Below are 24,426 nucleotides of genomic sequence, written 5' to 3' on the forward strand. Positions count from 1 at the left end.
CCTGACTGAGGCCAATATTTTTCTCCCACTGATTGATGTAGTGTTTCTGTGTTGAGGTAGATTTTAGAACACAAATCACGGAAAAAATAAATAGGCTTTCTATGGCCCACTCAGTGAGAGATGGCACACACAGGGATGGCACTGTAGCAGAAATGCCAATCTTAATCTCCCACAAAAAAAAAACAAAAAAAAAAAAAAAACTGTCCTACAATTACTATCTCCCTGCAGTAATGTAAGCCAGGTATGGCAGGCAGCAATAGGAGTGGACTGATGCACAAATTAAATAAAAAGTGTGGACAAACAAAAAAGATAGCTGTGCAGAAAGGAAGGAACAAGAGGATATGTGCTTTGAAAAAAGCAGTTGGTTTCCACAGTGGCGTACACACAGCAATACAGCTATCACGGAGCCTTCTAGGGCAGCCCAATGAGCTACAGCGCTGAGGGGAAAAAAAAAAAAAAATAGCTTCCACTGTTCCTGCACACCGAAGGTGGTGTTGGACAGTGGAAATCGCTGCAGCACAAGCGGTTTGGTGGTTAGTGGACCCTGCCTAACGCTCTCCCTGCTTCTGATGAAGCGGCAGCAACCTGTCCCTAAGCTCAGATCAGCAGCAGTAAGATGGCGGTCGGCGGGAACGCCCCTTTATAGCCCCTGTGACGCCGCAGACAGCAAGCCAATCACTGCAATGCCCTTCTCTAAGATGGTGGGGACCAGGATCTATGTCATCACGCTGCCCACACTCTGCGTTCACCTTCATTGGCTGAGAAATGGCGCTTTTCGCGTCATTGAAACGCGACTTTGGCGCGAAAGTCGCGTACCGCATGGCCGACAAGCACAGGGGTCGGATCGGGTTTCATGAGACGCCGACTTAGCCAAAAGTCGGCGACTTTTGAAAATGATCGACCCGTTTCGCTCAACCCTAGTGTTGAGCATTCCGATACCGCAAGTATCGGGTATCGGCCGATACTTGCCGTATCGGAATTCCGATACCAAGATCCGATACTTTTGTGGTATCGGGAATCGGTATCGGGATTAATATCAATGTGTAAAATAAAGAATTAAAATAAAAAATAGGGATATACTCACATCTCCGGCGGCTCCTGGACTTTACCGCCGTAACCGGGAGCCGTTGTACTTAAGAATGCGCGCTTGAAGGGCCTTAGATGAGGTCACTGCGCTCTGATTGGTCGCGTAGCGGTCGCGTGACCGCTACACGACCAATCACAAAGCCGTGACGTCACCTAAGGTCTTTCAAGCGCTTGAAAGACCTTAGGTGACGTCACGGCTTTGTGATTGGTCGTGTAGCGGTCACGCGACCGCTACGCGACTAATCAGAGCACAGTGACCTCATCTAAGGCCCTTCAAGCGCGCATTCTTAGGTACAACGTCTCCCAGTTACGGCGGTAAAGTCCAGGGGCCGCCGGAGAGGTGAGTATATCCCTATTTTTTATTTTAATTCTTTATTTTACACATTGATATGGATCCCAGGGCCTGAAGGAAAGTTTCCTCTCCTTCAGACCCTGGGAACCATCAGGATACCGTCCGATACTTGGTGTCCCATTGACTTGTATGGGTATCGGGTATCGGTATCGGATTAGATCCGATACTTTGCCGGTATCGGCCGATACTTTCCGATACCGATACTTTCAAATATCGGACGGTATCGCTCAACACTAGTCAGTTTCCCACCGTTTAAAATAGGATTGAAGTAATTTCGGACAGACGAAAACTGTAGTATTGCAGCTTCGTAATTCTTCTTGAAGTTCCTTGTTGGGTTAGGTTTTCATGCCACCCTTGTTCACCTCTTGGAAAGAATAGCGGATACAGAAGAGCATCAAGGTTGCTGTGCAAAATGCTAATTTGTTGTGTCTTAGGAACCAAAGGGTTGTTATGGTCTGGCTTAAGATGGACTAATATATCCCTTTGAAAAGGAGGTTCTCCATCATCGTTTTGAAAAACAACTGTGACCTCACTTACACGTGGTTTGTTGTAAAGTCGAGGATTCTGTTTACGTTCTTGTTTAATGGCCATGACAATAGAAGGCATTTCAGTACCATTTTGTATAGCCCTCTGTTCCTCCTCAGCTTGAACGTCTTTTAGCATGCGATATGAAGCAGCAAATGGGCTTATTTTTTGTAAATGTACAGCAATTTGGTTCATCAGTTCAGCATCACACTTTTCGTTTTCTTTTAGGTTCATCCTTTGTTCTGTAGCCTCATTTGCATCAATGATGTATAATTGTGCAAATTTTGGTGGTTGTCCTATTTCTGGGTGAAGTTTTCCAATGCGGTGGTAGATCTGGCCGTGAATTTTAAAACAATACGGTCCGAATCCAGGGGGCGGTGCAATGTTGGCACCAAATGAAGCAAACGTATGAGAACTGTTGATGCTTCTGATATTTTCCATGAAATTTCTACTGTGTTGATGCATTCCTTTCATTAACTGCTCAAACAGATCTGAGTAGTGAGGTCTCGGTAGCATAACTTTTCCTTTTTGGCAGCATTGAGTAAACTGATTGTCAGATGGTTTTTCATCAATGAAATTCAGAGAGTCGCATTTAGAGCAAACTGCATTCATATTCCCACAGTAGTGTTCATGAATTGTACTTTCATTGTCTGTTACATAATGTGCAAGTTGTTGAATATTGTCCTGGTCGTGCCTTAGTTGGTAGAGCATTCGTTTTTTATGAATTTGGCGATCATGTTGTTCCTGTCGTACAACAGTTTGTTGTGGTGTCTCCGGTTGGCGACGGTGTCTGTGAGATTCCGCATCCTGGGCTTGTCTAGCAGCAGTTTGTTGTGGTGTCTCCTGTTGGCGATGTTGTCTGTGAGATTCCACATCCTGGGCTTGTCTGGCGGCAGTTTGTTTTGGTGTCTCCTGTTCCCGATGTTGTCGTTTTCTTGCTGCTGCTGCTGCTTTTCTGTCATCCTCATTGGCGTATTTTCGTTTACGACCCATTCTAAGATAGAAACACAGGGAGATGCCACCCATACAGGGAGACGCAGGCACACACCCTACACAATGGCGGCACTTGACAGCAGTGGAGGACAATGATGATTCCAGAATTCGCGGCAGACTGTGCCCATCGCTGATTGGTCGAGGCCGGCTGGCCTCGACCAATCAGCAAGGTGGAATTTCCGAGACAGACAGACAACTAGACCCTTAGACAACACAATGGCGGCACTTGACAGCAGTGGAGGACAATGCCCGTCGCTGATTGGTCGAGGCCGGCTGGCCTCGACCAATCAGAGACTGTGCCCAATCAGAGAAACGGGATTTCCAGGACAGACAGACAATTAAACCCTTAGACAATTATATATATAGATATATATATATATATATATATATATATACACACACACACTGTAGATGCACACACACACACTGTGTGTGTTTTAAATAATTGTATATATATATATATATATATATATATATATATATATATATATATCCGTTTGCATTAATTTCTGCTGGTTCCAGTGCAGTCAGACTTGCAGCCTGGTGGCAAATAGTGTCCTCTTTGTCAGTGAATAGAACACTACAGACATGGCTGACCCTCTAGTTGGCACATGACCGCAAGTGTGCAAGGCGCATCCTTGTGATTATGTGATATTACATAACCACGATATGTCTGGTATCTGCTCTATATATACTGCACATACATACACCGTACATACACACAGATACACATACATATACCGTACATACATACACAGACATATACCTTACATGCATACACACATAGGCTATGTGCACATGTAGGAAAAGTGGTGCAGAATTTTCTGCACAAAATCCGCATCTCCTGGCAGAATCCGCAGCTGCGGATTTGCCCCGGTTTTTATGCGGATTTTGTGTGGTTTTTATGTTGAATTGATGCTGATTTTCTGCGGTTTTTGCCACTGCGGATTTTTAACATGGAGGGGTGCAGAAACGCTGGAGATCCGCACAAAAGAAGTGACATGCACTTCTTTGAAATCTGCAGCAATTCCGCACTGATTTATCCGCACCATCTGCACAGCTATTATTTTATCCCATTGATTTACATTGAACTGTACATCACAGTGCGGATCTGCAAATCACAAGCCGTGACGTCATTCTCAGGCCCTAAACTCCTCATTCTAGGAATTTAGGACCTGAGAATGACATCGCGGCTTGTGATTGGTCGCGTGGCGGTCACATGAGCGGCACGCGACCAATCAGAAGCCGTTACGTCATGGAAGGCCCTAAACGCGCTCATTTTAAGCAAAGAAGGCTGCCGGTTACCAGCGGTGATGTCCAGGGGCCTCCGGAGAGGTGAGTATATCAATATTTTTTATTTTAATTCTTTATTTTACACAGTAATATGGATCCCAGGGCCTGAAGGAGAGTTTCCTCTCCTTCAGACCCTGGGAACCATCAGGATACCTTCAGATACTTGGTGTCCCATTGACTTGTATTGGTATCGGGTATCGGTATCGGCGATATTCGATACTTTTCGGGTATCGGCCGATACTATTCGATACCGATACTTTCAAGTATCGGACGGTATCACTCAACACTAGTCATTAGTTTATAGACTAAAAGAACAATTTACATGTTACTCAAAAATGTAATATATAAGGCTGAATGTGTGTGTGTGTATGTATGTATGTGTGTATGTCCGGGATTGGCATCTGCACCGTCGCAGCTACAGCCACAAAATTTTGCACATCACACGTCTGGACCCCAAGAGCGTCATAGGCTATGTTGTGAGGCAAAATTTTAACCCCGCGCGTTCCAATTCACCAAAAAAATGTGCTCCTATCTACATAATGGGGAAAAAGTGAAAGGAAAAGTGTTGGAGGCAAATTGACAGCTGCCAGATGTGAACAAGGGGGACTTAAAGAGTGAGAGCGATGGCGCCAAAGAGTATATACCGTACAGTTGCTAAGGTGGGGCTCCGACATGGGATACTCACCACACATGGGGATATGAACACACCTACAAAATGCGCCACACACTACCACGTGCTTGAACACATATATTACCCTCAGCACACATTTCACCACACATACACCAACCTCGCCACATAAAAGTCGAAACACAAAAGTCAACACTCAAAACTCGACACGCGCAAAACTCGCCACATGCAAAACTAGGCTCACGCAAAACTCGCCACACGTGCAAAACTCACCTCATGGAAAACTCGCCACACGCAAAACTTGCACACGCGGAAAAATTGCCACATGCACAAAAGTTGCAGCACATGCAAAAGTTGCCTCACACAAAACCTGCACATACTCAAAACGCACCACACATAAAACTCGCCACGCGCAAAATTCGCCATGCCCAAAACTTGCTGCACACAACTTGCTACACTAACCTGTCACATGCAACTCGACACACAAAAAGTTGCTACACGCATGTCGCCACACAAAACTCATCTCACAAAAGTCGCTACATGCATGTAGCCACATGCAACTCAACACACACAACCTGACACATGAAACTCGCCCTAAAACACACACAAGTCTGGTATTATCCTTCAAAAATAAAAATCTGATTAATAAGCAGACAAACTACAAGAGCAACAAATGTACCATATAGGAAATACGGCAGCTATCAATCACATGACCTGTCTATTATGTGTACGTGTGAGTTAATATATACTGCAAGGGGGAAGGGCTTCCTGTTCGCTGGGGATTTTTCAGGCTGACAATTTAGCTTACAAATACTGAGGTAAAAATACTGAGAAAATAACATGTAAACGAGGTCTAATACAGGAGGAGATGACACACAGATATATACTATATACAGGAGGAGATGACACACAGGTATATACTATATACAGGAGAGATGACACACAGGTATATACTATATACAGGAGGAGATGACACACAGGTATATACTATGTACAGGGGAGATGACACAGGTATATACTATATACAGGAGGAGATGACACACACATATATACTATATACAGGGGAGATGACACACAGGTATATACTATATACAGGAGGAGATGACACACTGGTATATACTATATACAGGGGGAGATGACATACAGGTACATACTATATACAGGAGAGATGACACACAGGTATATACTATATACAGGGGAGATGACACACAGGTATATACTATATACAGGGGAGATGACACACAGGTATATACTATAAACAGGAAAGATGACACACAGGTATATACTATATACAGGATGAGATGACACACAGGTATATACTATATACAGGAGGAGATGACACACACGTATATATTATATACAGGGAAGATGACACACAGGTATATACTATATACAGGAGGAGATGACATACAGGTATATACTACATACAGGAGGAGATGACACACAGGTATATAAAATATACAGGGGAGATGACACACATATATACTATGTACAGGGGAGATGACACACAGGTATATACTACATACAGCAGGAGATGACATACAGGTATATACTATATACAGGGGAGATGACATACAGGTACATACTATATACAGGGGATATGTCACACAGGTATATGCTATATACAGGGGAGATGACACACAGATATACACTATATACTGGAGGAGATGACACACAGGTATATACTATATACAGGGGAGATGACACACAGATATATACTATATACAAGAGGAGATGACACACACATATATACTATATACAGGGGAGATGACACACACGTATATACTATATACAGGAGGAGATGACACACTGGTATATACTATATACAGGAGGAGATGACATACAGGTACATACTATATACAGGAGAGATGGCACACAGGTATATACTATATACAGGGGAGATGACACACAGGTATATACTATATACAGGGGAGATGACACACAGGTATATACTATAAACAGGAGAGAAGACACACAGGTATATACTATATACAGGATGAGATAACACACTGGTATATACTATATACAGGAGGAGATGACACACACGTATATATTATATACAGGGAAGATGACACACAGGTATATACTATATACAGGAGGAGATGACATACAGGAATATACTATATACAGGAGGAGATGACACAAAGGTATAAACTACATACAGGAGGAGATGACACACAGGTATATAAAATATACAGGGGAGATGACACACATATATATACTATATACAGAGGAGATGACACACAGGTATATACTATATACAGGAGGAGATGACATACAGGTATATACTATATACAGGAGGAGATGACACACACACATATATACTAGATGCAGGGGAGATGACACACAGGTATATACTATATACAGGAGGAGATGACACACTGGTATATACTATATACAGGGGAGATGACATACAGGTATATACTACATACAGGGGAGATGTGTTATGATCCTAGTGGCAAGGATCGCAGGTCGGACTAGCTAAGTAACTGAACAGACTACTAGCTCTGGGGAAGTGGTAACTAGATTGACCGCAACCTGATCCTATCCGCAAACAACTATAGGCAGCCGTGGAACATTACCTAAAAATCCTAGACGTCTCGTCACGGCCTGAGAAACTGACTATTCATGGAGGGAAGGAAGTCCTCACTTGCCTCAGTGGAATGACCCCAAAGATATAGACTAGCCCCCCACAAATATTAACGGTGAGTTAAGGGGAAAGCACAAACGCAGAGATGAAATCAGATTTAGCAAATGAGGCCCGCTAATACTAGATAGCAGAAAATAGGAAGGAAACTGTGCGGTCAATAAAAAACCCTATTCAAAATATCCACGCAGAGATTGCTCGAGCCCCGCACCAACTAACGGTGCGGGGGAAGCAACTCCGTACCCCAGAGCTTACCAGCAAAAATAAATCACATGTTAGCAAGCTGGACTAGACTCATCATACACAGAAATCATATTGCAGGCAGATGAGCAAAAAATATTCAAACAGAACTTAGCTTATCCTGAAGAGGCAGAAAACAAGATAATCAGGAGTAATCAGAATAGCACTGAATACATTGACAGCCGGCAACAAGCGGAAGTGAAGCAGAGCTAAATAGGAGCCTCCCTGGTGAATAACGAGGCAGCTGATCCAGCAGACCCGCAGGATAATAAACCAAACCACCAGGGGGAGCCAAAATACCAAAGTCACACAATACCTTCTGTGACCACAAGAGGGAGCCTGAAAACGGAGTTCACAACAGTACCCCCCCCTTGAGGAGGGGTCACCGAACCCTCATCAAAACCCCCAGGGCGATCAGGGTGAGCCACATGGAAGGCACGAACCAAATCGGCCGCATGAACATCAGAGGCGACAACCCAGGAATTATCCTCCTGACCATAGCTGTCATGATCTCAATGGCAAGAGATCATAGCATCAGCATATATAGGAACTAGCTCTTGGAAGATGGAAACTGAGCTGACCATGAACTAAACCTAACGCACAACTAGCAGTGGCCGGGTAGCATGCCTACGTTGATTCTAGATGCCCAGCACCAGCCGGAGGACTAAATAAAACTAGCAGAGGAAAATATTAGTCCTAGCTCACCTCTAGAGAAATACCCCGAAAGGAGACAGAGGCCCCCCACATGTATTGGCGGTGAATCAAGATGAAATAACAAACGTAGTATGAAAATAGGTTTAGCAAATTTGAGGTCCACTTACTACATAGCAGAAGACAGAAAGGACACTTTCATGGTCAGCTAAAAACCCTATCAAAACACCATCCAGAAATTACTTTAAAACTCTGGCATTAACTCATAACACCAGAGTGGCAATTCCTGTTCACAAGAGCTTTCCAGACACAGTAACGAAACTACAGCTGTGAACTGGAACAAAAATGCAAAAACAAACATGGACAAGAGTCCAACTTATCTAGTAGTTGTCTAGGAGCAGGAACAAGCACAGAGAGGCTTCTGATAACATTGTTGACCGGCAAGCAACTAACAGAGCAGCAAGGTTATATAGCGACTCCCACATCTTGATGGGAACAGGTGAACAGAGAAGATGAAGACACCAGTTCAATTCCACCAGTAGCCACCGGGGGAGCCCAGAATCCAAATTCACAACACATAGCCTTTCCACTTAACCAAATACTGAAGCCTCCGTCTAGAAATACGAGAATCCAAGATCTTCTCCACCACGTATTCCAATTCTCCCTCAACCAGCACAGGGGCAGGAGGCTCAACCGAAGGAACCACAGGCACCACATACCTCCGCAACAACGACCGATGGAACACATTATGAATAGCAAACGATGCCGGGAGGTCCAAACGAAATGACACAGGGTTAAGGACTTCCAAAATCTTATAAGGACCGATAAACCGAGGCTTAAACTTAGGAGAGGAGACCTTCATAGGAACAAAGCGAGAAGAAAGCCACACCAAATCCCCAAGGCGAAGTCGGGGACCCACACAGCGACGGCGGTTGGCAAAGTGCTGAGCCTTCTCTTGTGACAGCTTCAAATTGTCCACCACATGATTCCAAATCTGATGCAACCTATCCACCACAACATCCACTCCAGGACAGTCAGAAGACTCCACCTGACCCGAGGAAAAACGAGGATGAAACCCTGAATTACAAAAAAAAGGCGAAACCAAAGTAGCAGAACTAGCCCGATTATTAAGGGCAAACTCGGCCAATGGCAAAAAAGTCACCCAGTCGTCCTGATCAGCAGAAACAAAACATCTTAAATAGGTTTCCAAAGTCTGATTACTGCGCTCGGTTTGGCAATTCGTCTGAGGATGGAAGGCCGACGAAAAAGACAATTAATGCCCATCTTAGCACAAAAGGTCCGCCAAAATCTAGACACAAACTGGGATCCTCTGCCGGAAACAATATTTTCAGGGATCCCGTGCAAACGAACCACATTTTGAAAAAACAGAGGAACCAACTCGGAGGAGGAAGGCAACTTAGGCAAGGGCACCAAATGGACCATTTTAGAAAAACGATCACACACCACCCAAATGACCGACATTCTCTGAGAGACAGGGAGATCTGAAATAAAATCCATGGAAATGTGCGTCCAAGGCCTCTTCGGGACAGGCAAAGGCAACAACAAGCCACTGGCACGAGAACAGCAAGGCTTAGCCCGAGCACAAATTCCACAAGACTGCACAAAGGAACGCACATCCCACGACAAGGAAGGCCACCAGAAGGACCTAGCCACCAAATCTCTGGTACCAAAAATCCCAGGATGGCCTGCCAACACCGAAGAATGAACCTCAGAAATAAGTCTGCTGGTCCATCTATCCGGGACAAATAGTCTCTCCGGTGGACAACGGTCAGGTCTATCCGCCTGAAACTCCTGCAGCACTCGTCGCAAATCTGGGGAGATGGCAGACAAAATCACCCCTTCTCTGAGGATACCAGCTGGCTCTGAATCACCAGGAGAGTCAGGCACAAAACTCCTAGAAAGAGCATCAGCCTTCACATTCTTCGAACCAGGCAGGTATGAGACCACGAAATCAAAACGAGAGAAAAACAACGACCAACGAGCCTGTCTAGGATTCAGCCGCTTGGCCGACTCGAGATAAATCAAATTCTTGTGATCAGTCAAGACCACCACACGATGCTTAGCTCCCTTGAGCCAATGTCGCCACTCCTCAAATGCTCTCTTCATAGCCAACAACTCCCAATTACCAACATCATAATTCCGCTCGGCAGGCGAAAACTTTCTTGAAAAGAAAGCACATGGCTTCATCACAGAGCCATCAGAGCTTCTCTGCGACAAAACAGCCCCCGCTCCAATCTCAGAAGCATCAACCTCGACCTGGAAAGGAAGGGAGACGTCTGGCTGACATAAGACCGGAGCCGAAGAAAACCGGCGCTTCAGCTCCCGAAAGGCCTCCACAGCCGCAGGAGACCAATTATTAACATCCGAACCCTTCTTGGTCAAATCCGTCAATGGCTTAACAACACCAGAAAAATGAAGCGACGGTAAAAATTAGCAAAACCCAAGAACTTCTGAAGACTCTTAACAGATGTAGGCTGAGTCCAGTCATGAATAGCCTGAACCTTGACTGGGTCCATCTCAATAGCAGAAGGAGAAAAAATGGAACCCAAAAAAGAGACCTTCTGGACTCCAAAAAGACATTTTGAGCCCTTCACAAATAAAGCATTGGCACGCAGGACCTGAAACACCATCCTGACCTGCTTAACATGGGACTCCCAATCATCCGAAAAAAACAGAATATCATCCAGATACACAATCATAAATTTATCCAGATATTCGCGGAAGATGTCGTGCATAAAGGACTGAAAGACAGAAGGAGCGTTAGAAAGTCCAAAAGGCATCACCAAGTACTCAAAATGGCCTTCGGGCGTATTAAATGCAGTTTTCCATTCATCACCCTGCTTAATACGCACAAGGTTATACGCACCACGAAGATCTATCTTGGTGAACCAACTAGACCCCCTAATGCGAGCAAACAGATCAGATAACAATGGCAAAGGATACTGAAATTTGACCGTGATTTTGTTTAGAAGGCGATAATCAATACAAGGTCTCAAGGAACCATCCTTCTTAGCCACAAAAAAGAACCCCACACCAAGAGGGGAGGAGGAGGGGCGAATAAGTCCTTTCTCCAAAGACTCCTTTATATAACTCCGCATAATTATTTAATTATCCCATTTTTTGCTATAATTTCTGTTTTTCGTTATTGGGATTTTCTGTATGGTTTACATCCAAACACAGATATTGCTTTGTTGGTATTATTGCTTTCAAGGATAATTATCCCATTTTTTGCTATAATTTCTGTTTTTCGTTTTTGGGATTTTCTGTATGGGTTACATCCAAACACAGATATTGCTTTGTTGGTATAACTCCGCATAGCAGCATGCTCTGGCACTGACAAATTGAAAAGTCGTCCCTTAGGAAACTTACTACCAGGAATCAAATTTATAGCACAATCACAATCCCTATGAGGAGGTAGAGAACTGAGTTTGGGCTCATCAAATACATCCTGGTATTCTGACAAAAACGCAGGGACCTCAGAAGGAGTGGATGAAGCAATTGACACCACAGGAGCGTCGCCATGAATTCCCTGACAACCCCAACTTGACACAGACATTGCTTTCCAATCCAGGACTGGATTATGAGTCTGCAACCATGGCAGGCCCAACACGACAACATCATGCAAATTATGCAATACAAGAAAGCGAATCACCTCCTGATGAACAGGAGTCATGCACATGGTCACTTGTGTCCAGTACTGAGGTTTATTCGTAGCCAATGGTGTAGCATCAATTCCCCTTAGTGGAATAGGGAATTTTAAAGGCTCCAAAACAAAACCACAGCGCCTGGCAAATGAAAAATCCATCAGACTCAGGGCAGCACCTGAATCCACAAAAGCCATAACCGGGTAAGATGACAGGGAACAAATCAGGGTAACAGACAAAATAAACTTAGGCTGTAAAGTACCGATGGTGACAGATTTATCAATCTTTTTTGTGCGCTTAGAGCATGCTGAGATAACATGAGCTGAGTCACCACAGTAAAAGCACAACCCATTTTGCCGTCTATAATTTTGCCGTTCACTTCTGGTCAGAATTCTATCACATTGCATAGACTCAGGTGTCTGTTCAGAAGACACCGCCAAATGGTGCGCAGGTTTGCGCTCCCGCAAACGCCGATCAATCTGAATGGCCAGAGTCATTGACTCATTCAGACCTGCAGGCGTAGGGAACCCCACCATGACATTCTTAATGGCTTCAGAAAGACCTTTTCTGAAATTTGCAGCCAGGGCACACTCATTCCATTGAGTAAGCACCGACCATTTCCAAAATTTCTGGCAGTACACCTCTGCATCATCTTGCCCCTGAGAGAGGGCCAACAATGCTTTTTCAGCCTAGTTCTCAAGATTAGGCTCCTCATAAAGCAATCCAAGGGCCAGAAAAAACGCATCCACACTGAGCAATGCAGGATCCCCTGGAGCCAATGCGAAAGCCCAATCTTGAGGATCGCCTTGCAAGAAAGAAATAATAATCTTAACTTGCTGAACAGAATCCCCAGAGGAACGAGGTTTCAAAGAAAGAAACAACTTGCAATTGTTCTTAAAATTCAGGAACCTAGATCTATCTCCAGAAAACAACTCCGGAATAGGTATTCTAGGCTCTGACATAGGACTGTGCACAACAAAATCCTGAATACTTTGTACCCTTGCAGCAAGATGATCTACACTGGAGGCTAAACTCTGGATATCCATATCAGCAGCTGAACTCAGAGCCACACCAAGATTAAGAGGAGGAGAGAAGCCAGACGCACAGCAACTAGACACACGGCAGCAAAAAAAAAAAAAATATCTCCAAGCTTCTTTTCTCCTGCTTCTGCCATGCAATTAACACTTTATAGGCCAGCTGTACTGTTATGATCCTAGTGGCAAGGATCGCAGGTCGGACTAGCTAAGTAACTGAACAGACTACTAGCTCTGGGGAAGTGGTAACTAGATTGACCGCAACCTGATCCTATCCGCAAACAACTATAGGCAGCCGTGGAACGTTACCTAAAAATCCTAGACGTCTCGTCACGGCCTGAGAAACTGACTATTCCTGGAGGGAAGGAAGTCCTCACTTGCCTCAGTGGAATGACCCCAAAGATATAGACTAGCCCCCCACAAATATTAACGGTGAGTTAAGGGGAAAGCACAAACGCAGAGATGAAATCAGATTTAGCAAATGAGGCCCGCTAATACTAGATAGCAGAAAATAGGAAGGAAACTGTGCGGTCAATAAAAAACCCTATTCAAAATATCCACGCAGAGATTGCTCGAGCCCCGCACCAACTAACGGTGCGGGGGAAGCAACTCCGTACCCCAGAGCTTACCAGCAAAAAGAAATCACATGTTAGCAAGCTGGACTAGACTCATCATACACAGAAATCATATTGCAGGCAGATGAGCAAAAAATATTCAAACAGAACTTAGCTTATCCTGAAGAGGCAGAAAACGAGATAATCAGGAGTAATCAGAATAGCACTGAATACATTGACAGCCGGCAACAAGTGGAAGTGAAGCAGAGCTAAATAGGAGCCTCACTGGTGAATAACGAGGCAGCTGATCCAGCAGACCCGCAGGATAATAAACCAAACCACCAGGGGGAGCCAAAAGACCAAAGTCACACAATACCTTCTGTGACCACAAGAGGGAGCATGAAAACGGAGTTCACAACAGAGATGACACACAGCTATATACTATATACAGGGGAGATGACACACAGGTATATACTATATACAGGAGGAGATGACATAGAGGTACATACTATATACAGGAGGAGATGACATACAGGTACATACTATATACAGGGGATATGACACACAGATATATAGTATATACAGGAGGAGATGATACCAAGTATATACTATATACAGGAGGAGATGACACACAGGTATATACTATATACAGGGGAGATGACACACGTATATACTATATACAGGAGGAGATGAGACACATATATATATACTATATACAATAGCAGATGAGACACAGGTATATACTATATACAGGAGGAGATGACATACAGGTACATACTATAAACAGGAGCAGATGACACACAGGTATATACTATATACAGGAGGAGATGACTTACATGTATATACTATATACAGAAGGAGATGACACACATATATACTATATGCAGGAGATGACTTACAGGTATATACAATATACAGGAGGAGATGACACACAGGTATATACTATACACAGGAGGAGATGACATACAGGTATATACTATATAAAAGAGGAGATGACACATAGGTATATAGAGGAGGAGATGACATTCAGTAGGTATATACTATATACAGGGGAGATGACATACAGGTATATACTATATACAGGAGATGACATACAGGTATATACTATATATAGGAGGAAATGACATACAGGTATATCGTATATACAGATGAGATGACATACAGGTATATACTATATATAGGAGGAGATGACATATAGGTATATACAATATGCAGGAGGAGATGACATACAGCAGGTATATACTATTTACAGGGGAGATGACATACAGGTATATACTATATACAGGAGAGATGGCACACAGGTATATACTATATACAGGGGAGATGACACACAGGTATATACTATATACAGGGGAGATGACACACAGGTATATACTATAAACAGGAAAGATGACCCACAGGTATATACTATATACAGGATGAGATAACACACTGGTATATACTATATACAGGAGGAGATGACACACACGTATATATTATATACAGGGAAGATGACACACAGGTATATACTATATACAGGAGGAGATGACATACAGGAATATACCATATACAGGAGGAGATGACACACACATATATACTATATACAGGGGAGATGACACACACGTATATACTATAAACAGGAGGAGATGACACACAGGTATATACTATAAACAGGAGAGATGACACACAGGTATATACTATATACAGGATGAGATAACACACTGGTATATACTATATACAGGAGGAGATGACACACACGTATATATTATATACAGGGAAGATGACACACAGGTATATACTATATACAGGAGGAGATGACATACAGGAATATACTATATACAGGAGGAGATGACACAAAGGTATAAACTACATACAGGAGGAGATGACACACAGGTATATAAAATATACAGGGGAGATGACACACACATATATACTATATACAGGGGAGATGACACACAGGTATATACTATATACAGGAGGAGATGACATACAGGTATATACTATATACAGGAGGAGATGACACACACATATATACTAGATGCAGGGGAGATGACACACAGGTATATACTATATACAGGAGGAGATGACACACTGGTATATACTATATACAAGGGAGATGACATACAGGTATATACTACATACAGGGGAGATGACACAAAGGTATATACTATATACAGGGATGATGACACACGGGCATATACTATATACAGGAGGAGATGACACACAGGTATATACTATATACAGGAGGAGATGACATACAGGTACATACTATATACAGGGGATATGACACACAGATATATAGTATATACAGGAGGAGATGACACCAGGTATATACTATATACAGGAGGAGATGACACACAGGTATATACTATATACAGGAGGAGATGACATACAGGTATATACTATATACAGGAGGAGATGAGACACATATATATATACTATATACAATAGCAGATAAGACACAGGTATATACTATATACAGGAGGAGATGATATACAGGTACATACTATATACAGGAGGAGATGACACACAGCTATATACTATAAACAGGAGCAGATGACACACAGGTATATACTATATACAGGAGGAGATGACTTACATGTATATACTATATACAGAAGGAGATGACACACATATATACTATATGCAGGAGATGACTTACAGGTATATTCAATATACAGGAGTAGATGACACACAGGTATATACTATACACAGGAGGAGATGACATACAGGTAAATACTATATAAAAGAGGAGATGACACATAGGTATATAGAGGAGGAGATGACATTCAGTAGGTATGTACTATATACAGGGGAGATGACATACAGGTATATACTATATACAGGAGATGACATACAGGTATATACTATATATAGGAGGAAATGACATACAGGTATATCGTGTATACAGATGAGATGACATACAGGTATATACTATATATAGGAGGAGATGACACATAGGTATATACAATATGCAGGAGGAGATGACATACAGCAGGTATATACTATTTACAGGGGAGATGACATACAGGTATATACTATATACAGGAGATGATATACAGGTATATACTATATATAGAAGGAGATGATATACAGGTATATAGTATATACAGAAGAGATTACATACAGTTATATACTATATACAGGAGGAGATGACACATAGGTATATACAATATACAGGAGGAGATGATATACAGACATATACTATATACAGGAGATGACATACAGGTATATACTATATATAGGAGGAAATGACATACAGGTATATCGTATATACAGAAGAGATGAAATACAGGTATATACTATATGCAGGAGGAGATTACACATAGGTATATACAATATACAGGAGGAGATGACATACAGCAGGTATATACTATTTACAGGGGAGATGACATACAGGTATATACTATATACAGGAGATGACATACAGGTATATACTATATATAGAAGGAGATGACATACAGATATATAGTAGATACAGAAGAGATGACATACAGGTATATACTATATACAGGAGGAGATAACACATAGATATATACAATATACAGGAGGAGATGACATACAACAGGTATATACTATTTACAGGGGAGATGACATACAGGTATATACTATATACAGGAGATGACATACAGATATATACTATATATAAGGGAGATGACAAGCATGTACAGTTATATGAAAAAGTTTGGGCACCCCTATTAATCTTAAGCTTAATGTTTTATAAAAATTGCTTTTTTTGCAACAGCTATTTCAGTTTCATATATCTAATAACTGTTGGACACAGTAATGTTTCTGCCTTGAAATGAGGTTTATTGTACTAACAGAAAATGTGCAATCTGCATTCAAACAAAATATTATGATTAATAGGGGTGCCCAAACTTTTTCATATAACGGTATATACTGAGCGGAAAATGAGAGGTGTGAGGTGAAAATGAGGGGTGTGAGGTGAAAATGAAAAGGTGTGAGTGCAAAATGAGAGGAGTGAGGGAAAATAGTGGAGTGATCGGAAAATGACAGATGTGAGGTCGAAATGACAAGTGTTAGGTGGGAATGAGAGGAGTGATGGGAAAATAAGAGAAGTGAGGTGCTATAACTAACCACAGATATGTACGATGCCCAGGCAACGCCGGGCTCTTCAGCTAGTATACCTATAAAGAGGAAAATCAGACAAAATGAAAATTTTGCAGTGGTCTCTTAATTTTTGCCAGAGCTGAATATATACAGTTAGGTCCATATATATTTGGACAGAGACAACATTTTTCTAATTTTGGTTATAGAAATTACCACAATGAATTTTAAACAAAACAATTCAGATGCAGTTGAAGTTCAGACTTTCAGCTTTCATTTGAGGGTATCCACATTAAAATTGGATGAAGGGTTTAGGAGTTTCAGCTCCTTAACATGTGCCACCCTGGTTTTAAAGGGACCAAAAGTAATTGGACAAATGACTCCAAGGCTATTTCATGGACAGGTGTGGGCAATCCCTTCGTTATGTCATTCTCAATTAAGCAGATAAAAGGCCTGGAGTTGATTTGAGTTGTGTTGCTTGCATTTGGAAGGTTTTGCTGTGAAGTAAACATGCGGTCAAAGGAGCTCTCCATGCAGGTGAAACAAGCCATCCTTAAGCTGCGAAAACAGAAAAAACCCATCTGAGAAATTGCTACAATATTAGGAGTGGCAAAATCTACAGTTTGGTACATCCTGATAAAGAAAGAAAGCACTGGTGAACTCATCAATGCAAAAAGACCTGGGCGTCCACAGAAGACAACAGTGGTGGATGATCGCAGAATAATCTCCATGGTGAAGAGAAACCCCTTCACAACAGCCAACCAAGTGAACAACACTCTCCAGGAGGTAGGCGTATCAATATCCAAATCTACCATAGAGAGAAGACTGCATGAAAGTAAATACAGAAGGTTCACTGCACGGTGCAAGCCACTCATAAGCATCAAGAATAAAAAGGCTAAACTGGACTTTGCTAAAAAACATCTAAAAAAGCCAGCACAGTTCTGGAAGAACATTCTTTGGACAGATGAAACCAAGATCAACCTCTACCAGAATGATGGAAAGAGAAAAGTATGGCGAAGGAGTGGTACAGCTAATGATCCAAAGCATACGACATCATCTTTAAAACATGGCAGAGGCAGTGTGATGGCTTGGGCATGCATGGCTGCCAGTGGCACTGGGTCACTAGTGTTTGTTGATGATGTGACACAGGACAGAAGCAGCCAAATGAATTCTGAGGTATTCAGAGCCATACTGTGTGCTCAGATCCAGCCAAATGCAGCAAAACTGATTAGTCGTTGTTTCATACTTCAGATGGACAATGACCCAAAACATAAAGCCAAAGCAACCCAGGGGTTTATTAAAGCAAAGAAGTGGACTATTCTTGAATGGCCAAGTCAGTCACCTGATCTCAACCCAATTGAGCATGCATTTCACTTGTTAAAGACTAAACTTCAGACAGAAAGGCCCACAAACAAACAGCAACTGAAAACCACCGCGGTGAAGACCTGGAGTAGCATCAAAAAGGAGGAAACACAGCGTCTGGTGATGTACATGAGTTCAAGACTTCAGGCAGTCATTGCCAACAAAGGGTTTTCAACCAAGTACTAAAAATGAACATTTTAGTTAAAATTATTGAATCTGTCCAATTACTTTTGGTCCCTTTAAAAACAGGGTGGCACATGTTAAGGAGCTGAAACTCCTTCATCCAATTTTAATGTGGATAACCTCAAATGAAAGCTGAAAGTCTGAACTTCAACTGCATCTGAATTGTTTTGTTTAAAATTCATTGTGGTAATGTCTGTAACCAAAATTAGAAAAATGTTGTCTCTGTCCAAATATACACTCACCGGCCACTTTATTAGGTATACCTGTCCAACTTCTTGTTAACACTTAATTTCTAATCAGCCAATCACATGGCGGCAACTCAGTGCATTTAGGCATGTAGACATGGTCAAGACAATCTCCTGCAGTTCAAACCGAGCATCAGTATGGGGAAGAAAGGTGATTTGAGTGCCTTTGAACGTGGCATGGTTGTTGGTGCCAGAAGGGCTGGTCTGAGTATTTCAGAAACTGCTGATCTACTGGGATTTTCACGCACAACCATCTCTAGGGTTTACAGAGAATGGTCCGAAAAAGAAAAAAAAAACAGTGAGCGGCAGTTCTGTGGGCGGAAATGCCTTGTTGATGCCAGAGGTCAGAGGAGAATGGGCAGACTGGTTCGAGCTGATAGAAAGGCAACAGTGACTCAAATCGCCACCCGTTACAACCAAGGTAGGCCTAAGAGCATCTCTGAACGCACAGTGCGTCGAACTTTGAGGCAGATGGGCTACAGCAGCAGAAGACCACACCGGGTACCACTCCTTTCAGCTAAGAACAGGAAACTGAGGCTACAATTTGTACAAGCTCATCGAAATTGGACAGTAGAAGATTGGAAAAACGTTGCTTGGTCTGATGAGTCTCGATTTCTGCTGCGACATTCGGATGGTAGGGTCAGAATTTGGCGTAAACAACATGAAAGCATGGATCCATCCTGCCTTGTATGGAGCATCTTTGGGATGTGCAGCCGACAAATCTGCGGCAACTGTGTGATGCCATCATGTCAATATGGACCAAAATCTCTGAGGAATGCTTCCAGCACCTTGTTGAATCTATGCCACGAAGAATTGAGGCAGTTCTGAAGGCAAAAGGGGGTCCAACCCGTTACTAGCATGGTGTACCTAATAAAGTGGCCGGTGAGTGTATATGGACCTAACTGTATATATATATATATATATATATATATATATATATATATATATATATATATATATATATATATATATATATATATATATATTTGCCCTGTAATGTCTTCACATCTTGTTCCATCCAGATATGTCCGGATCCCAGAATTCCAAGCGGCGGAAGTTCACCGACAGCCACATTGGGACACACAAGTGATGGGTATCTCAATATTCAAGCTGCTGGTGGTACCAGCCTTTTGCATGGCACTACCAGCGGACCACCGTCGCACCACACACACACACACACACACACTCTATACGCCGTACACACCACACGCACACTGTATACGCCCTATGCAGCCTCTTGCGCAGTACAACCAGCGGAACACCGTCGCAAACAAGCCACCGCTGGGATGAGCCGAATGATTCACTGACCATCGCCATCTTTGAACAGGAGGAGCGCATGCTCAGTTTTAATGTGACTGCTGCTTTCTGACTGCACAAAGATGGTGGTGGTCTGATTTACTGCGCCTGTCGCACAAAGACACGGTGGTTGGAACCAAAGATCACAAATTTGGACTCATCAGACCAAAGCACAGATTTCCTCTGGTCTAATGTCCATTCCTTGTGTTCTTTAGCCCAAAGACGTCTCTTCTGCTTGTTGCCTGTCTTTAGCAGTGGATTCCTAGCAGCTATTTTACAATGAAGGCCTGCTGCACAAAGTCTCCTCTTAACAGTTGTTGTAGAGATGTGTCTGCTTCTAGAACTCTGTGTGGCATTGACCTGGTCTCTAATCTGAGCTGCTGTTAACCTGAAATTTCTGAGGCTGGTAACTCAGATAAACTTATCCTCAGAAGCAGAGGTGTCTCTTGGTCTTCCTTTCCTTGGGTGGTCCTCATGTGAGCCAGTTTCTCTGTAGCGCTTCATGGTTTTTGCCACTGCACTTGGGGACACTTTCAAAGTTTGCCCAATTTTTCGTACTGACTGACCTTCATTTCTTAAATAATGATGGCCACTCGTTTTTCTTTACTTAGCTGATTTTTTCATGCCAGAATACAAATTCTAACAGTCTATTCAGCAGGACTATCAGCTGTGTATCCACCAGACTTCTGCACAACACAACTGATGGTCCCAACCCCATTTATAAGACAAGAAATCCCACTTATTAAACCTGACAGGGCACACCTGTGAAGTGAAAACCATTCCCAGTGACTACCTGTTGAATCTCATCAAGAGAATGCCAAGAGTGTGCAAAGCTATCATCAAAGCAAAAGGTGGCTAAGTTGAAGAACCTAGAATATAAGACATAATTTCAGTTGTTTCAAACTTTTTTGTTAAGTATATAATTCCACATGTGCTAATTCATAGTTTTGATGCCTTCATTGTGAATGTACAATTTTCATAGTCATGAAAATACATAAAAATCTTTAACTGAGAAGGTGTGACCAAACTTTTGGTCTGTACTGTATATATATAAATACACTGCTCAAAAAATAACGGGAACACTTCAACAACAGAATATAACTCCAAGAAAATCAAACTTCTGTGAAATTAAACTGTCCACTTAGGAAGCAAGACTGTTTAACAATCAATTTCACATGCTGTTGTGCAAATGGAATAGACAACAGATGGAAATTATTGGCAACTATCAAGACACACTCAATATAGGAGTGGTTCTGCAGGTGGGGACCACAGACCACATCTCAGTACCAATGCTTTCTGGCTGATGTTTTTGTCACTTTTGAATGTTGGTTGTGCTTTCACACTTGTGGTAGCATGAGACGGACTCTACAACCCACACAAGTGGCTCAGGTAGTGCAGCTCATACAGGATGACACATCAATGCGAGCTATGGCAAGAAGGTTTGCTGTGTCTGTCAGTATAGTGTCCAGAGGCTGTAGGTGCTACCAGGAGACAGGCCAGTACACCAGGAGAAGTGGAGGTGGCGTAGGAGAGCAATAACCCAGCAACAGGACTGCTACCTCAGCCTTTGTGCAAGGAGGAACAGGAGGAGCACTGCCAGAGCCCTGCAAAATGACCTCCAGCAGGCCACAAATGTGTATGTGTCTGCACAAACGGTTAGAAAACAACTCCATGAGGATGGTCTGAGTGTCTGACATCCGCAGATAGGGGTTGTGCTCACAGCCCATCATCGTGCAAGACGCTTGGCATTTGCCACAGAACCCCAGGATTGGCAAATTCGCCACTGACACCCTGTGCTCTTCACAGATGAAAGCAGGTTCACGCTGAGCTCATGTGACAGACGTGACAGAGTCTGGAGACGCAGTGGAGAGCGATCTGCTGCCTGCAGCATCCTTCAGAATGAACGGTTTGGCAGTGGCTCAGTGATGATGTGGGGTGGCATTTCTTTGGAGGGCAGCACAGCCCTCCATGTGCTCACCAGAGGTAGCCTGACTGCCATTAGGTACCGAGATGACATCCTCAGACCCCTTGTGAAACCATATGCTGGTGCGGTTGGCCCTGGGTTCCTCCTAATGCAAGATAATGCCAGACATCATGTGGCTGAAGTGTGTCAGAAGTTCCTGCAAGATGGAGGCATTGAAGCTCTGGAGTGGCCTGCCCGTTCCTCAGACCTGAATCTGATTGAACACATGTGGGACATCATGTCTCGCACCATCCAACAACGTCACGTTGCACCACAGACAATTGGCAGATGCTTTAGACCAGGTCTGGGAGGAGATCCCTCAGGAGACCATCTGCCGCCTCATCAGGAGCATGCCCAGGCATTGTAGGGAGGTCATACAGGCACGTGGAGGACACACACACTACTGAGCATCATTTCCTTGTCTTGAGGCATTTCCCCTGAAGTTGGATCAGCCTGTAAGTTCATTTTCCACTTTGATTTTGAGCAGCATTCCAACTCCAGACCTCCGTGGGATATTAGTTGTGATTAATGTTGATCATTTTTAGATTTTATTGTTCTCAACACATTCCTCTATGTAATGAATAAAGATATAAAACTGGAATTTTTCATTCAGTGATACATAGGATGTGGGAGTTTAGTGTTCCCTTTATTTTTTTTGAGCAGTGTATATAAACATATCTTGTCTATTACCTGCACACCTATACTTTTCCTCCTATGCTTGTGTGGAAAACCTCGAGGAATTCTCCTTATTATTAACAGGCTTTTTTCATTTGAGTAAGACACAGCATATATTTTCTTTGTGCCTATTATTTGGGAGGTATTAATCTCCAACTATTAATAATGCCAGGTGTATTATAACGATATTTAGAGTCATTGATTGTCACAGGACTATGGAATTACTTTATCCATACCATCTTGTTTATTTTATCCTTACTTCCTTACTTTATATTTTCTCACCTTTTAGCATTCCCTACATTACATATTTTGCTTACTTTTGCTTACTTTATTTTTGTCTCTTAATCATTTATGATTCAATAAAAATTACATTTTATCATCTGTGTGTTCTCCTTGGGATGCACATCGAGGCATATCTGTGATTATTATGGTGAAACAGTGACTGGCAGGATTGTAAATGGCCGGTATGTGCCGCATAGGAAGTCTGTGCTGTAAGCCAGCAATGTTGTTGTTCTGGGACATGTAGTCCCACAAGTGTTTGTATAGTTGTAAAGGGAGGCTTACAGTGTTAGTTTGAGAGCTAGGCGGGTCGAACTAATCACACACACCTCTCACCCATTGGAGTGGTTACAGGTTCATAATGTGACCATGATGTGGTCACATGGTCTGTGTAATGGAGAGTGTGTAGATCCTGGACATCTTGTTGGGAGGTCCTGTGTGTGGGCTGGATCCCTGAATTGCGCATTGAGAGGCCATGGATCTGAAGACTTGTGTGTTGGGAGATCCTGGGAGTATGATCGGATCCCTGAATAGCGCCCTGAGAGACTTGTGTGTTGGACGGTCCCAGGTGGGGACGGATGTGCTGAACAGCACATGCAGTGGCCGGTGTTTTGAATGGTCCCAGGTTGGGATGGACGTCCTGAAGAGCGCACCGAAAGACCGAATGTATGCAGAGTCTGTAATGGCACTGCATTAGGGGAGCTACAG

The 24,426-nt window shown here is 42.8% G+C and overlaps 1 protein-coding gene across 1 annotated transcript in view; it reads left to right on the forward strand.

The window, feature by feature from the left end:
* Positions 1–24,426, forward strand: part of LOC143797277 (antigen WC1.1-like) — a 326,210-nt gene that overhangs the window by 93,345 nt on the left and 208,439 nt on the right. The gene's annotated exons all lie outside the window — the stretch shown is intronic.

Source organism: Ranitomeya variabilis, chromosome 1 (genome assembly GCF_051348905.1).
Source record: "Ranitomeya variabilis isolate aRanVar5 chromosome 1, aRanVar5.hap1, whole genome shotgun sequence".
Classification (NCBI taxonomy): Eukaryota; Metazoa; Chordata; class Amphibia; order Anura; family Dendrobatidae; genus Ranitomeya; species Ranitomeya variabilis.